Here is a 16,969-nt window from a genome sequence, read left to right on the forward strand (position 1 = left end):
CCCAGCTAAGCCATGCTTAGATTCCTGATCCATAGAAGCTGTGAAATACAGACATTAAATTGGGGTCCAACTTGTTATATAGCAATAGACAACTAATATACTTGGATATGAAGATTTTTGGGTTCTAGCCTCTGGAAAGCCTATCCTTATCATAGTTTCAATTCTAGGATTTCCATGAAGTTCCCCTATATTATATTCACTAGTGTATCCTTATAAAAATCCCAGCCTCAAAGTCTTTCTACATTGCAACCAAAAGAAACTCATGAAAATATATGTCTCCTATAATTAAGAGATTTAATTATGTTCATATAGACTTTATTTTATGCAATGTATCATGTTGATTGATTTGCAAATATTGAACCACCTTGTATCCCTGGGATAAATCCCACTTAATGTTTACTTTTATCATTAAACATGACACATTTGTCCCCATGTTTAAAATTAAATATGTGATCTTTACTTATAATAATGTATCCTGATTATTCTAAACTACTATTTCTGAGTTCCTCCATATTACATACACCAGACTTACACTAACATTTTTAAGGATCTATGAAGGCTTGGATTTTGTTATTTTGCTATTTTGTTAACTACTACTGGCATCCCTCATTTTATTGCACTTCACTTTATCATTTTTTGCTTATAGTGCATTTTTTACCAATTGAATGTTTGTGGCAACCCTGCACAAGCAAGCCTATCAATGCCGTATTTCCAACAGCATATGTTCACTTCATGTCTGTCGCATTTTCATAACTCTCACAATATTTCAAACTTCATTATTGTTGTATTGGTAATGGTGATCTTGATTAGTGATAATGACTCAGTGAATGCTCAGATGACAGTTTTTAGCAACAAACTAGTTTTTAATTAAAGTATGTACAGTTGACCCTTCAGCAATGCAGGGATTAGGGGTGCCAACCACCAATATAGTTGAAAATCATGTATAACTTTGACTCCTCCAAAACTTAACTATTAGAAGGCTTACCAACAATATAAACAGTCAAGTAACATATTTTATGTGTTATATGTATTTTATCATGTATATTTACAATAAAGCTAGAGAAAAGAAAATGTTAAGAAGTCCTAAAAGAGATACATTCACAACACTATATTTACTGAAAAAAAAAAAAAATCTGTTTCAGTGGACCCACCTGATTCAAACCCATGTTGTTCAAAAATCAAGTATATATTGTTTTTTCAGGCATAATGCTATCGCATACTTAATAGACCACATTATAGTGTAAACAAAACTTTTATATGCACTGGGAAGCAAAAAATTCACTTGACTTGCTTTACTGCAATATTTACTTTGGTTTGGTGATCTAGAACTGAAAACACACTACTATCTTCAAGGTATATTTGTTTCCTATCAACATGAAAAAGTATCTGACATACAGCAGATGATCAGTAAATATCTGGTAAATAAATAAGTGGTTACCATTATATTTAGAATAAAATCCCCAAAGTTGCCCTTTCCATGGCCTACAAAGTTCTACATTATCAAGTCCCTGATTACTTCACATTCTACATCTTTTTTCATGGATTACTACACTCCACCAACACCGGCCTCTGTGCTATTCTTGAAACACACAGAAAGTCTTTGCTTCAGGGATTTTGTACTTGCAATTCTCTCAGCCTGGAACAATTTTCCACAGATAAGATGGCTGACTCCTTCAATTCATTCATATTTCTGCTCTACAATTCCCTCATTAGAGTCTTGGCTTGACTAATAAGTGTAAAATAGCTTCAGCCAATCAACACTCCATTTCTTATACTGCTTATTGTTCCTGACACATCTGATATTTTTTACATTCTAGTGAGGAATTTATTTTAAGGGTAGAACTATATTTTGGTCAAGGTTCTAATTGCCAGTACTTAAAACAATGCCTAGTACACAATAATTGTCAGATATTCATTGACTGAATTAATAAACAAGCGAGTCATGATTTTGAAATGTGTTCCAAGACTTACATTGTAATAAATAGTAACATCTATTCCAATTATTATTTTTAAAATAAATGTTAGAAACACAGCAAATATAAAAATAATGTGTCACAACCAAATGTGGTTTTCCAATAGTACATACTGGTTCAATATCTTTTTATTTTAAGATTTATTTAGAGAGAGTGAGTAAATGAGTAGGGGGAGGGGCAGAAGGAAAGAGAATCCTGAAGCAGACTCCCCACTGGGTGAGAGCCCAAAACATGGCCTGATCCCAGGTCCTCAAGATCATGACCTGAGCCAAACTCAAGACTCAGCTGCTCAACCACAACTGTGGCTCAATATTTAAAAAATAAAATCATTGAGTGCCTGGGTGGCTCAGTTGCTTAGGTGACTGAGTACTGATTTCAGTTCAGGTCTTTATCTAAAGGTCCTGAGATTGAGCCCACACTGAGATCTGCACTAAGATTCTCTCTCTTTCCCTCTCCCTTCCCTCCTATCCCCTGCTCACACTTGCTCACTTGCTCTCTCTTAAATATTCAATCAATCAATCATTATGGTGATATTCACCATATTAAAAGATTAAAAAAGAAAATATATGATCTTAATAGATGAAAAAAAAAACATTTGACAGAATCTAATATCCTCATGACTAGGAAAAAACCCTTAGATTAGGAAAAGAAAGAAAACTGCTTAACGTGAGAACATCTACACAAAATCCTAAAGATCATTTTAGAATTAATGATGAAAGATTGAATGTCTTTGCCCTATGATTGGTAATGAGACAAGCTATCTCTGTTCTCACCACTCCTATTCATCATCATACTGAGGTCCTAGCCAGTGGAACAGATGAGAAAAAGAAATAAAAGGCATGCAGATTGGAAAGGAAAAAGTAAAACTGTCTATTCACAGATGACATTATTTTCTATATAGAAAATCCCAAGGGATTTAAAAAAAAAAAAAGCTTCTAGATCTATTGAGTTTACTAAGGTAGCAGACAGAAGGTCAAGTTACAAACATCATTTGTATTTTAAAATGAAAAACTGGATGAAAAAAATCAAGGAAGACCCAAATAAATGGAGTGATATGCTGTGTTCATGGGTTATTGAATATCATTGTAATGTTAATTCTTCTTTAAAATCTGATCTATAGGGATCCCTGGGTGGCGCAGCGGTTTGGCGCCTGCCTTTGGCCCAGGGCGCAATCCTGGAGACCCAGGATCGAATCCCACGTCGGGCTCCCAGTGCATGGGGCCTGCTTCTCCCTCTGCCTATGTCTCTGCGCCTCTCTCTCTCTCTCTCTCTCTCTCTCTCTGTGACTATCATAAATAAATAAAAATTTAAAAAAAAAATTAAAAAAAAATCTGATCTATAGATTCAACATAATCCCAAACAAAATCTTGGCAGAATATTTTGCTGGTATCAACAAGCTGATTCAAAAATTTATACAGAAAAAGGAACTAGAAACCAAAACAAGAAAAAGAACAAAGGAGGACTCGAACTACCTATCAAAGCAAAAGGACTCAAACTACTTAGTGAAAAATAAATGTGGCATTGGCAAAAGAATGAACACAAAATCAACAGAAAAAATAGAGAGCTCCAAAACAAACCAACACCCTAACAGTCGAGTGATTTTTGACAAAGATGTAATGACAATTCAATGTAAAAAGACTAATTTTAAACAAATGGTTCTGGAACAAAAAGACATCTATATGCAAAAAACTGAAACTTAAATCTATATTCATATGCTATACCTTATATAAAAATGGTCGCACCCATCAGAATACATCACAGACCTAAAAGGTAAACTTAACACCATAAAACTTCTAGAAAAATACACAGGAGACAATGTTTATGATACAAGGTTAGACAAAGATTTTTTTAGACAGGACACGAAAAACATTATTCATAAAAGAAAACTGATAAACTGGACTTCCTCAAAATTAAATAATAAGATAAACATAAGAAACTATTTAAAAACATAACAATTTAGTAGGAGTCTTTGACATATAAATACAGAAGATATATATTCAAGTTAATGGAAATCAAACGTGCATACTCCTGAAAGACAATGAATTAACCATCAGGTTAACTCTAAATAATGGTTTCAACCATTACAGTTTTAAACTGTAATTATTTTCAATCACTATTTATTTTTATGCACAATGAACAACTGACTAGAGGTAGAATGCATAAGGAGTACTGATTTAGAGCATAAAATAATGATTTCTGCAAATTCACCTCAGTAGTGAGCTAAACAAGTTTTGGTGACTAATGTTGATTTGCCTCAAAAGTCCACATTCTTGAGTTTTCAGACTATAGGTGGCAGTCAATTGTTCAGCACACTGTAGTTTTTTTTTCCCCTTGGGAGTACATATCATAGGATGTGTTGATGTGGACTGTAAAATTGCAATTTCCTTGCAACTATTTTGGAATGATATCTATTTCTAAAGTTTGTTATACTTGTACAGAGTTGATGGGGTTTTTTTCCCCCTAAGGAAAAAAAAATGGCCTAAAAAATTATAAAGACTTACAAATACTAAATATAAAATTTTTTTCTCAAATTAGAAAAATTAGTTCCATTAGTTCTTTAAGCTGTATGCCACATGATCACAATTATTTTAGAGCACTTAAAGGTGTCTCCAGTATTTCAGAAGCCAATTTTAAAAACAAGACAGTAAGAATATCTAGCTACAAGTAAAGTCATCTGGTTTTCATTTCAGTATAAAGACTAACCATACCACAATATGTTATTTATAGAGAAGTGCTTGTGAATGGCAGCTGAAAACCTATTTCATCTTTTAAAAACAAAACAAAATGAAAACTTTCCAAAAATTACAGAAATAAACAAGTTTAAAAAAAGAAATAGACAAATTGACTTTTCAAAAACAGAAAATGAAGAAATGGCCAAACCTGAGTCCAAATTGTTTTGTCTATTTTTAGTAGGAGCTAGATTTTTAACCGCCACTTAATATATATTTGATATAAAATCAAACATTCAACAATACAGTAAATATATATTTATTGAGCAAATGTGACAAATACTATCCTAGTTACAAGAGGACAGTGAACATGAAAAATAAAGTTTCTATTCTCACAGAGTTTATGTTCTAATAAATGGTAGATACAGAATAAGAAGATAAATAAAAAAAATACCAAGTAAATAAGGGTTCCATGTTCTTATAAAAAATTAAACAGTGATACAGCATGCCAACATTGGGACAGAAATTAATGTAGATTTGTAGATGAATAAAGACCTTGGTGTTGATGAAACTGCTCTCAGATCTGAAATGACAATAGCAAAGCAACCAAATTTGGGGGGTAAGAGCCATCCAAGGAAAAAAGACAACTAATAAAATGCTTTAAAGCAGGAATAATTTTGATGTGTTTGTGGAACAAAAATAACAAATATCTTTAGAACATAATGAGCCAAAGAGACATTAAGTAAAAAGAAATAAGGTCAGAGAGGCAAATGGTTTGCAGAGCCATTTTATGTAAGTCAAAGGAAAACCACTGAAGATATCTGGATAAGGTAGTGAGTAACATGATCTAATTTACATTTTTATTTTTAAAAAATTACTCTAGCTGTTCTATAAAGAAAAGATTTACATGGAAGAAAGAATGGAAATAGCTTCCAAGTACAAAAGCAGAGAGACCAATTAAAAAGCTACTTGAAGTTATCTAAACAAGAGATGGTACCAGCGACCTAGAACTAGTAAGGTAGTAGTAGAAATGAAAATGGGTGAATCTAAGATACATTTCAAGGTAGAACTGATGAAACTTCTGACAGCCAAGATTTTATGGGGCCTAAGGTAAAGAAAGCAATTAACTACGACTCTTAGATTTTTGGGGGGTTGAGGATTGGTCAGTGATGCTATTTTCTGAAATGCAGCAGACTTGAAGAGATAGAAGGTAGAGGGAGAAAAATTAAAAGTTCTGTTTAGGATATATTGAGTTACCTATTAGCCATCAAATGGAAGCAATCAGATAAGTCTAGAGTTTAAGCGAGAATTCAGTTAGAGATATCATTTTTGGGAGTCATTGGTCAAAAACAGTATTTAAAGCCAAAGGACTAGAAGAATTTATCTAGGGAAAGATTATAGGCAAAGAAGAGAAAGGGGCCCAGGATCAAGCTCTGGGGTTCCTTCACATTTGGGGGGAGGTAAAGAAGGAAGAAAAGCACTAAAAGTCTAGTCAGTGAGGAGAAGGGAATTCCAGAGTGCATGGTATTGAGATCTCTAAGTATTTAAAAGTACATGAAGAAAACAGGGGCATCTCTATCAAATGCTACAATGAAGCCAAACAGAACAAGGATAACAAAGTAACACAGGATATATTACTTTCTAAACAATCTGTTAAAAAGCCTTGTTTTTTCTTAGTTAAAAATGAATTAAAGAAATACCCAACCCTCCCTGCCTCCAGATATTCTGTCCTCCTTAAAAGGGGGAAAAAACTAAGAAGCATTTGTGCAGTGTACAGGCCAGGGGCACAGGCTTCCTAAAAGACCTAACTAACCATCAGACTACAGAATGCTTCCCCAACAGGGAACCTGGGTGGCTCAGTCAGTTAAGCATCACGATCTCATGATCTCAGGGCTGTGAATCAAGCCTCACATAAGGCTCCACAATTAGCCAGGAATCTGCTTGGGATTTCTCCCTCTTCCTTTCCCCTGGCTCATGCTCTCTCTAAAATAAATAAATAAATAAATAAACAAACAAACACACACACATACATAAACCTACACATACACACATAAATAGAATTAAATTAAAATAAATCAAATTAAATTTAATTTAATTTAAAAAGGCAAGCAAGCAAGCTTCCCCAACATCTTACTAAAGGCCTATTTACTGGAGTTCCTTTTACCCAGTACAGCATGTCCCATTTTTTAACAAGAAATTACAAGGCATACTAAAAGGTATAAACATAGTTTGAAGAGACAAAGCAAGCATCAAAACCCGATTCAGATATGGCAGGAATGTTGGAATCATGAAACTGTAATTTAAAAGAACAAGTTTAATTAATTTGCTAAGGCAAATTTCCCGAATAGAAAAAGTATACAACACGTTAAGAACAGATAGATAATATAAGCAAAGAGATGGAAGTTCTAATAAAGAATCAAAAAAGAATTAGCTAAAAATCAATAACAGGACAAGAAAAATGAGAATGCCTTTGATGGACTCACTCATTAGCAGACTGAACGTGGCTAAGAAAAGAATCTCTGAGCTTGAAGATATGTGAACAGAAACTTCCACAAGTGAAAAGCAAAGAGGAGAAAGCAAAAACAAACAACAAAGCCAGAATAGAGTATCTGAGAACTATGGAACAACTACAGAATATGTTTATGCGTAATGGGAATACCAGAAGTTGACCACAAAAAAGAAGAAATATTTGAAGCAGTGACAACTGAGAATTTCTCCAAATTAATGTCAGATATCAAACCATAGATCCAGAAAGTTTAGAGAACACAAAATGACAAAAGTAAATTAAATAGCATACATCACTAGATAAATGAAGCACTGTATTAAAACTGTATTACATAAGTTACATACAATAATAGCATACTTAGAACAAATAGTTCATCTAAAAATTTTTACTGAAAATCATTTATCACAGATTTTTCATATTAAAATAAAAGTCATATGAAGGCACTGTTTTCACTCAGTGCTATAACTCAGAATATTGTTTGGTAATATCAAGCAGGCCCTTAACAAATATTTCAATAAATAGCATCAAAAATAATAAAATTACAGTTGACCCTTAAAGAACAGGAGTTTGAACTATGTAGGTCCACTCATATGTGGATTTTTTTAAATAAGTACAGTACTATAAATGCATTTTCTCTTATGACTTTCTTAATATAAACATTCTTTCCCTAGCCTATTTTAAGAATAGAGTATATAATTTACATATTAAATATGTTAATCAGCTGTTTATGTTACAGGTAAGGCTACCAGTGAACAGTTGATTATCAGCAGCTAAGTTTTGGGGGAGTCAAATATTATACATAGACTTTCAACAGCATGGGGGGGGTCAGCACAGCTAATACCCACATTGTTCAAGGGTCAACTATACTTTAGTTGACCTCAAGGTCATGAACCTCAAGGAAGGAGGTTCAAGAGATATTTTGTTATGAAAGGAGTCTTATGGTTAGGAAATATTGGTATAGAACATTGCTGTCCAATAGAAATTTATTATTATTTCAATCTGTAATCAAAATAAAAATATTTTAATGAGTTTACGTTTTGTATATGTGGTAAGTCACAAAATCCAGTGTGTTCTTACATTTAGCATAAACTTAATTTGAACTAACCACATATTAAGAGCTCCAAAGTCACATATGTTAAGGACTACTGTGCTGGACAGTACAAAGTATAAAGTATATAGCCCCCTAAGTAAACAGGAATCAACCATTAACTAAAATATTTCAGTCCCCAAAGTTCTTAGCCAAATACATTGTTTAGTATTTTTAGGCACCTATAATATTTCAGATGATTCAAAAATATGGAAAAGATAAATCCTCAAAGAGCTTTCAAAAAAAACATCTTGATCTTTTCATGAATATTTAGTTTCTAATTATTCTGGTTTCTAATTACTCAGTTACTAATCATGCACATAATTGAGTGGTGATAAAAAGTATTTGAATCTTAGCTAAATCTAAGAAATTTCATTCTAGCCGCTAAAATACTATATTTATTCCAGGCACCATTTATTTCACATATACCTAAGACACTCAGGCAAACAGGTCCCTCTTCTAAGAGTTTAATATATAGGACTTTGAAGAACTTATAATGGATAAAACTGAGAAAAACTAAACTCCTTTTGATCACAAATACAAAAAATATTAAGCTAACAAGACCTGCAAGCTAAGAAACCAACCATATCAGTGTCCTTTCAAAGAAAGAAACTAGTCAGATTATACTGATTATCTGTTAAGAAGTAAATGTTCTTGATAATCCAAAAATCAACTGTATTTCCTGAGCATGAATTTCACTTGTTTTTACAACAAAGTTTTCAACTTACTTTCCAGTTTAAATAAATAAATAATAAATAAATAAATAAATTCCTTAGCACATCCACAGCCCAGAAATTTTGAAGGTGGCAAAAAACAAAACCAAAAACTAATCCATTATGAATCTTTTACAGATAATCCACCAAATAAATAACCCTAAAGTGAATAGTCAAGATCTCACTACATATCCTTTTTTCTTAGAAGAATCACCAAAAAATACCATCCAGAGAGAAAACTGCAGCCAGGCAAGCCAAAGTTAATGCCTTTAAATAATAAACATTTAAAAACTACAAAGAATCAAAACTTTTTGCCTTATCTTTTTGGCCATATTAAATTTCATTATTATACATAAAATCATATTATTTCAGTAAAAAGTCTACATCATAAATTCTAATTTGGTCTACAATCTAATAACACATTCATTGTAAATAAGTAAAAATTTGTTATATTACCGTAGGTAAAAAGTTTTGCCCTGATTTCTACAAAATATTTCCATTATTAATGACTTAATCTTTTTTATAAATTATATTTATAAATTTAGAATTAAATGTAAGATGGCCCTGTAGAGACATCACGAGATATATAAATATTGTGTCATCCCTCAAAAGTTGCATGTACATAGTGAGATAATTACGATGTCAATAATTTCTGAATTGATCCTAACACTTAGATCAGGTCTTTACAATATATAGGTCATATATACGCAATAATTTTTGGCATACATTCTAAAAAAAAAAAAAAATCAAAAGTTTGCAAATCTAGTCTACCTTCAGAATTGAAACTAGATAATCTAGATAATTTAGATAAGAACCACCCTTCCTTCTGAAAATGAACATTAAAAATTAAAGCCCAAATCTGTTTTTCCACACCCTAAAATAGTGCTCCAGATTTTAACTATGATTTATATTCTAGCATGTGTACATATATTCCATATAGTCCGTGGAAAATATCCTATTCAAATCCACCCTGAACATTAATTTTTCAACAGAAATCTGGATAATCCCAATTCTCTTAAATGTAATAGTATGAACTAGGAATTACAGCATCACCAATAAGGCAGATTCATCCTTTAAGTTTAAATACAGTAAAAACTACCAACAGCATTTTGAGAGAGGGGAGAAGCCTTGAGTGGGAGCAAATATTAAGTTATTCCCACAGATACAACTTAAATGTGTTTCAGACAACTGATCCATTAGAATACCAGAGAAAAAATAGGAAAAAAAAAAAAGAGAGAGAAAAATTCTCTTAGCAAAAGTGTGAGGTTTTTCAAACATTACTATAAGACTCAGAATTTTTATTTGTAACTCACAAAGGAAAAGTCCAGAAAAACAGTAGAAGTAATGAGAGTTTACACTGCTATAATTTTACTCTTCAAAGATATAGGAATTAATGAATGGAAGGCATAAGTGCAAAATACACTGTTACGTTTTCAAGATTTCACTATGGTAAATACGGGCATTCTCAATTTGCAGCAGAAAACACTGTAGTAATTGGCATGACCCGGGTACAGTTGGCTCAGTACTTTGTACTCGGTAATGTTTATAGCAAGAACTTCTTCCACTTTGAAAACTATCCCTAAAAAGGAATTCTCTTTGAAGACTAAAGGAATTTAATTAAAGATAAAGTCACTTGGGTGGCCAAATAATACATCAAACAGATCATACTTCAAGCAGAATTATTACTATTCAGTTGTGAGTCCATGACTCATAGGAATATAAATGAAGAGTTGTTTGTGCATCTCTTGGATCCAGAAATTTACATTTGCTCCAATTTAATTTCATGTCGTTAAACACCGATTAATGACCTACTACCACATAAAAAATTTTTTTAATTACTTTGAAAAAAACATGCTTGAAAATTCTTGGTCTTATAGGACTGAAAATAGACAATACAAAGTTCATTACAAAAATCAACAAAACCTCAATATTATAAATGAATGCATTTTTCTCCCAATTCTGCAATACTTAGAACTGTCACATCGATATAGACATAAAACGCGCTTCTAAAAACCTAAACATATTATCGAGTATTAAAGACTTTCATTATTAATAGTCTTCAGATTTTCATTATACACTGTCCACCGGCAAATACAATATTACTATTTTTATTAACATTTGCTGGTTGTTTATTTATCCCACATGCAATAAGGAGCCCAGTTCACAGAAATCTCTCTTAAGACATCATTTAAAAGGAAATGCAAATAGAAATCTTGTGGAAATGATATACTTTCCTTGCCTTTTGAAATTGAACATACAGAAAGTAATGTAAGACTGTACCGATGATGCAGGGTCATCCTTACGTACAGTATTCCATTATAGTCCCGTAATGCAGTCAGGACTTTTAGGATAGAGGTATAAGATAATACGCTTTAAATTCAGTAAACTGGTTGCTAATTCCCTACGACCTGTCACTTCTGTTGCAAGCAGCCTCACCCTTTGCAGTTTATAACTTGAGAAGCCTAACTGGTAAACAATCCTAAACACAATCCTAAACCTGAAGGAGACAGCTTTCTGCCTCCTTTACGATCTAATACTGTACAGACTAATGCAAAAGGATATGTGAGGAAAACAACTGAATAGATGAAAATAAGAATTACAGATGACATAGGGTTTTGTGGTAGGTTAAAGGCAGTAAAAGATGTTACAGGCAGTAATAGGTGGACTATCAAGAACAATGTGAATAATCAAACAAAGCAACTTTAGACAGTAGGCTTAAAAAAAAAACACAGAAAAGGCTACACATGAAACACAATGATGGAAGTGAAATCTGTAAATGAATTCCATACAAGATAGAAAAGTGAATAAAGGAAATGAAATAGTTTATCATAGCAAATGGCATAAAAACTGGTCGGAGCTCTTGGGATAATGCAGCAGTTGAACAATGAGAAGTCACTGGACCTCTTAGCAGACAACAGTGAGATCAATGAAGCCCCTACCTGAAGAGAGAAGTACTCAAAGTAATGAATCAAACAATAACGGTAGAAACGTAAGGGGTAAACTGAGTAAGACAAAAAGCAAGACATCATTTCCTGATCTTCCAGAGGTCAAAAAGGTAAATATTAACAAGCCAAATGGCAAGTATTCATTGCCACTTTGTGATTTGCAGCATATCAACTACAAAATATATTCTCCTCCTTCAAGCAGCTTACGATAAAAAAAATAAAATAGATATACAACACACATAGTGGGGAAAAAATTAATGCAAATTAAAGCAAGGGGTTTTTTTGTGTGTGTCAATACTAACACCAGATGATGAACAAAGATGTAACGTGAGGCTGGCTCATACACTAGAGGAGTATAAACTGATACAACATTCTGGAAGGTAGTTTGGTGATGTTCAAGAGCCTTAAACACACACACGACCCCAGATTCTGACCTAGTAATTTCTTTTACAAATCTAAGGGGGGGGGGGGAGATTTCAATGGCAATTCTCTGCTGAAGTTTACAGGTCAGCAAAACATCAGAAACATCCCAAACACCCGCCAACAAGAAAAGTTTTAGGTATGATAGTTACATGATATAGTTGTTAACAGCCAAAAATTATTTTTCAAGGACCGATGGCTCGAGAACGTTTATAGGAGGTAGAGTTAAATGAAAATATCACCGCATGAACTCACTTGGAGGAAAAATTCACAAGCACGCGTAAGAAAATATTTAGAAATACAAACTATTTTTCTTGTTAACACTCTTTATTTTCCAAATGATTTTTTTTAAAAGATTATTTAACAAAATAAGCAACTGTTATTTGGAAAGGCACATGTGACAGACACGCAAAAGACAAATGCAAAAAAATAAATGTGATAGACGGCCTGGAGTAAGAGAGATCTCCTCTAAGAACTTACTCTAGAAGGACTGGGTAGGAGAAGCAGTGACCGTCTATCTGGATTGAAACTCTGAAGACATACATGACGGCAACCCTGACACTGATCGGAGTAGGTAAGTAGGTGGGAAAATCAAAGGTAACAGTTACTAGAACAGATTTTTGAAGATATTCAAATACATCCTATTTCATGATTCATTCAGTTCATACTCTTCCAGGAGGCTGGATTTTAAAAAAAAAAATAATAATAATAATAAAAACCTGACTTTTGCTATAAAACCGTTTCACCTCCCAATTTCTGCAGTTCCACAGCATCGGGAGAGATCGCAAACCGCTTTTCGTGACCCGAGGTGATCTTAATCCTCCTAACAATCTCAAAGCGGGGACCGTATTGTGAAACTATTTACAAGACGAAACAAACATTGAGAAAAGAGGGGCTGGGACGTGCCCAGAGGAAACGGCCGGTTACGAACCGCGGACGCAGGCACCGCTCAGTGCCAGAAAACCTCCTTCCCAAGCGACCCACGCTCCAGAACACCAGGTTTCTCCCCAACACCGGGTCATTTTCAGAGCCGCTTCCACCTCGTCAAAGACCCCTGCCAGTCCCGGCTGCGGGGCTGGTAAACAGCTCCCTGGCTTGGCTGCTCACAGAACTGACCCCATCCTGTGCTTTTTTAGACACATTCCCAGCAGAACCCGACTCGGCACCAAAGTCAAAGCCAACTGAGTAGGGCGAAAGAAGTTACCGTCTTAAATCTCAGCAGCTGACTATAAAAAGTTTGGGGAAATCAAAAAAAAAAAAAAAGGAATGTGCTTCCCTCGGTCAAAAAAAAAAAAAAAAAAAAACCAACCATCTCCACCCCCCGCCCCCACCCCTGCGCCGAGCCTCCCAGCTGATCCGCGGTAAAGGGTGGAGTGGATCTGCGGGGCCGGGCGCGCAGGGAGCCAACCCCAGAACCAACCCGCCCAGACCCGGGACTTCCCTCCCGCGTGCACAGTCAGCCCCTTCCCTTCTCCGATGACCAGACACGAGAGCCCTCCTGTTCCCCGCGACCCATCACCACGCGTCCTCAAAATTTTCCAGCAACGTCCGTCCCCCCTTCCGAACACCCACGGACGCACCATGCCTCTCTACCCCCATCTAATCCTAAAATCCAAATCAACGCCGCCCGAAAATAAAGGATAAGATAAAAGAAAACAAGGGGTCACAGCGGCACGGACGGCTCCGCGGCAGGGCGCCCCCCAAACCGGCCCGACGCAACCGCACCCCGCGGAGGCGCGGCCGCCGGGGCCGGGGGCGGGCCCGGCTGACCACGTGTGCGGCCGTCTGCGCACGCGCCCGCCAAAACAAAAGGGAGGCCCGCCAAGCCCCGCCCCCGCGCCCACGTGACCGCGCCGGGGCCGCCCCCACCCCTCCCTCCGCTGCTCCGCTCCCCTCCCCTCCGCTTCTGCGCCAGGGCTGTTAGGTTCAGCCGTTTAAATTTGGCTGCGCTCCGACCCCTGCCCTAGAGCGCGATCCTGCGCCGGGACCCGGAGCCCGACAGCCCGCAGGATTCGGGGGGCCCAGGGGCTGCCGTTCGGCCGCCCGGCCCGCCAGTCCTCCCGGCGCCGGAGGACTCCGCTCCGCTCCCCCCGCCCCGCGCTGCCGCCGTCCGCGGCACAGGAGACCCACCCCCCTCAGCCCGCCGCTGAGACGCCGGCCACTCGCCTGCTGGGGCGCCCTGGCTCCCCTCCGCCGCCGCACCTTCGGTCCGGCCGTGGTGGGGGCTGCCGAGGTGATCTCTAGCTGCCCGCCCGCCTCCCCCCCCCCGCCCGGGGCGCCGCGGCCTCGTCTGCAGAGCGCGCCCCGCTCCCGCCCCGGCCGCCGCCGCCGCCGCCGCGGTTTAACAGTCCGCCCGCTGCCCGCAGCTCCGGGCGGCTCGGGGATGGAACCCTGCCGCGGCGGCGGGGCGGGGGGCGGGGCCAGCGCCAGCCAATGGCAGCGGGGGAGGGGAAGCGCTATGCAAATGAGCGCGGGTGGCGGGGAAACCCCGGCCGGGGGCGGGGCCTGCGGCCGCGGCTCGGAGCGTTCTGGAAGCGGCTGGAGCGCGACGGTGCGGGGGGGGTGGGGGGCGGCGGCGGCTCCCCGGGGGCGGGTTCCGGGTCGTTCTCGCTTCCTCCTCGCCTCTTCCCTCGCTAGCGGGAAGCACGCGCGCGGGCGCGCACACACACACACACACACACACTCCCCAAAAATCCGGGCGGGCGGGTGACTTCCCGCCCTTGCTCTATTTCTGCACCACCGTGCTAGGAAGCGCGCAGCGAGCGGCAAGTCAGGCTGCAAGGCGCCCGCGCTCGGGCTGCGCCGGCTCCTGCCTCCAGACCCTCCCGCCTGGCGGCTCGAGGGGCAAGTTTTAACAAAGCTCGGTCACAGCTGCCAAATCTGTACTTCTCCGTGCCTCGGGAGGAGGAGGAATTGCATACGTGCTCTGCGCTCCAATCCAGAGTCATAATCCCGTACGACCCCCGAGAGGCCCTGAAACAGGGTGACATATCAGCCTGGGATCCAGCTGGGTCGTTTCACGGCGAGAATCAGGAGCCGTCCGCTCCAGCTTTTTTAAATCTGTCCAGAGCTGGTCGGGAGTTAGCTCCGTTCTGCAGGAGCGCAGAAAAAAAAAAAAAAAAAACGGGGTTTTGTGTGCAGATAGTCGGCCAGGGACACATAAGAACATTTCTGAGGGTCTTGCACCTGGCTCCGCTCACCCCCAAACTACACCCGGGCATTTCCCCGGCCATGCACTTTTTTTTTTTTTTTAATAAACTGAGCACTAAATATAGCTCCTCTTAAATGATGTGCTCTACAGGCTTTCTTAAGCACCTAATTTACACATAAAATGATTTAGGGAATAAAGCGCACTAGAATTTTAGATCCCAAAAGACAAATGCCATTATTTCAACCTTCCTAACTGAATAAGATTGGAGGGGAGAGGCGGGCGGGGGAATCCAAGGAATCGGGAGTTACAACAAAGCATAAGGCATGACACAGATTACTAGAATTAGAAAATAACCGCCTTGTTCCCGGTTTTTCTAGTGGATTGGGACATTACTGCAATAACTTTATGACAGGCTGCATTTGCAGCAGAGAATACTTTCTAAAATTGTTCAGGACAATAATTGCGCCTTCATTTCATATGGGGTAAGGGAAGAGCTTCAGGAAATTGATTTACCTTCATTGGACTAAAAATCGTAAGCGAATGATGTGAAAATAGTTAAATCAACAAATATGTACTCGATATTCACTATATTCAAAAGATTGTCCTTGTCCCTGGGGACAGAAATGCAAAAAAAGTGAGTACGTTAAAATAGGGTTTCTTTTAACAGTCTAAGAAGTCAAATCAGTATTGAGATAGTTCAAAGGAAGATTTTTTTTTTTTATTTAAGCTGGGTATTTCTGAAGGCATCAATCAAATGATAGTATCTTTGAATAGAGGTCATGTTCACGGTATTATTGGGCTCAAAAATTACATGTCAACTAGATTGTGTATATCTTGAGTAACAGGAATTCAGATTTTAGCCTGAAGGAATTGTGGTGCCTGAGGATACGTTTTCTTCTGTGACTTAATTATCACTTAATAAAACAAAGTATTCATATAGTTACCAAATATTTATTGCACACGTTTGGTGATGGGTATTGAAGATACAGCCATAAACAAAGTTCCTGCCCTGGTGGAATATGTAGATGATGGTACAGGCATTGAGCTTTATAATTATGCAAGTCATAACTCAGAGGCATTTTTACATATATTATTGTTCATCAAACAGTCCTAGGAGATAGTTTCCAGTTCTCCAGGTTGATTCTTTTTTCTCATAGTCAGTCCTGCAGTCCACCAAATTTGTAGACCTTAAATAAATATTTTGGTCCATCAAGTCATCATAGAAACATAATTTTCTCATTTCTTTTATATTCAGCTTTTGATACTTTAAAAATAGAAACCTGGGGGATAGGAAATTATTAATAACATACGTTTGGCTTTAAAAATGTAGAAAAGCCCAAAGAAGAAAAGCACAGTCTTTTATATGTATGAGATGACCCTGCACACTTTTTTACCCCCATTTAACCAAATATTGAGCACATTGTTTCTTTACACTGAACATTACCTTAAATATTTTAATATTTATAGCATATGAAAGCTGGTTTTCCAGAAACTGTAGAATATCA

At 37.7% G+C, this 16,969-nt stretch overlaps 1 protein-coding gene across 4 annotated transcripts in view; it reads right to left on the reverse strand.

Moving 5' to 3' along the window:
- Positions 1-14,564, reverse strand: part of KANSL1L (KAT8 regulatory NSL complex subunit 1 like) — a 132,918-nt gene extending 118,354 nt beyond the window's left edge. Inside the window, exons 1-2 of one of the 4 annotated variants that reach the window (XM_055345556.1) lie at positions 13,894-14,087; positions 12,794-12,874 (exon numbers count right to left, since the gene is read on the reverse strand). The gene's annotated coding sequence lies outside the window, so the exon portion shown is untranslated. Of the gene's footprint in view, positions 1-12,793; positions 13,548-13,893; positions 14,088-14,479 lie in introns of those variants that run through there. The other 3 variants (XM_055345552.1, XM_055345557.1, XM_055345551.1) reach the window with 3 other exon arrangements.
- Positions 14,565-16,969: the final 2,405 nt, after the last annotated feature.

Source organism: Nyctereutes procyonoides, unplaced genomic scaffold, assembly GCF_905146905.1.
Source record: "Nyctereutes procyonoides isolate TBG_1078 unplaced genomic scaffold, NYPRO_anot_genome, whole genome shotgun sequence".
NCBI lineage: Eukaryota > Metazoa > Chordata > Mammalia > Carnivora > Canidae > Nyctereutes > Nyctereutes procyonoides.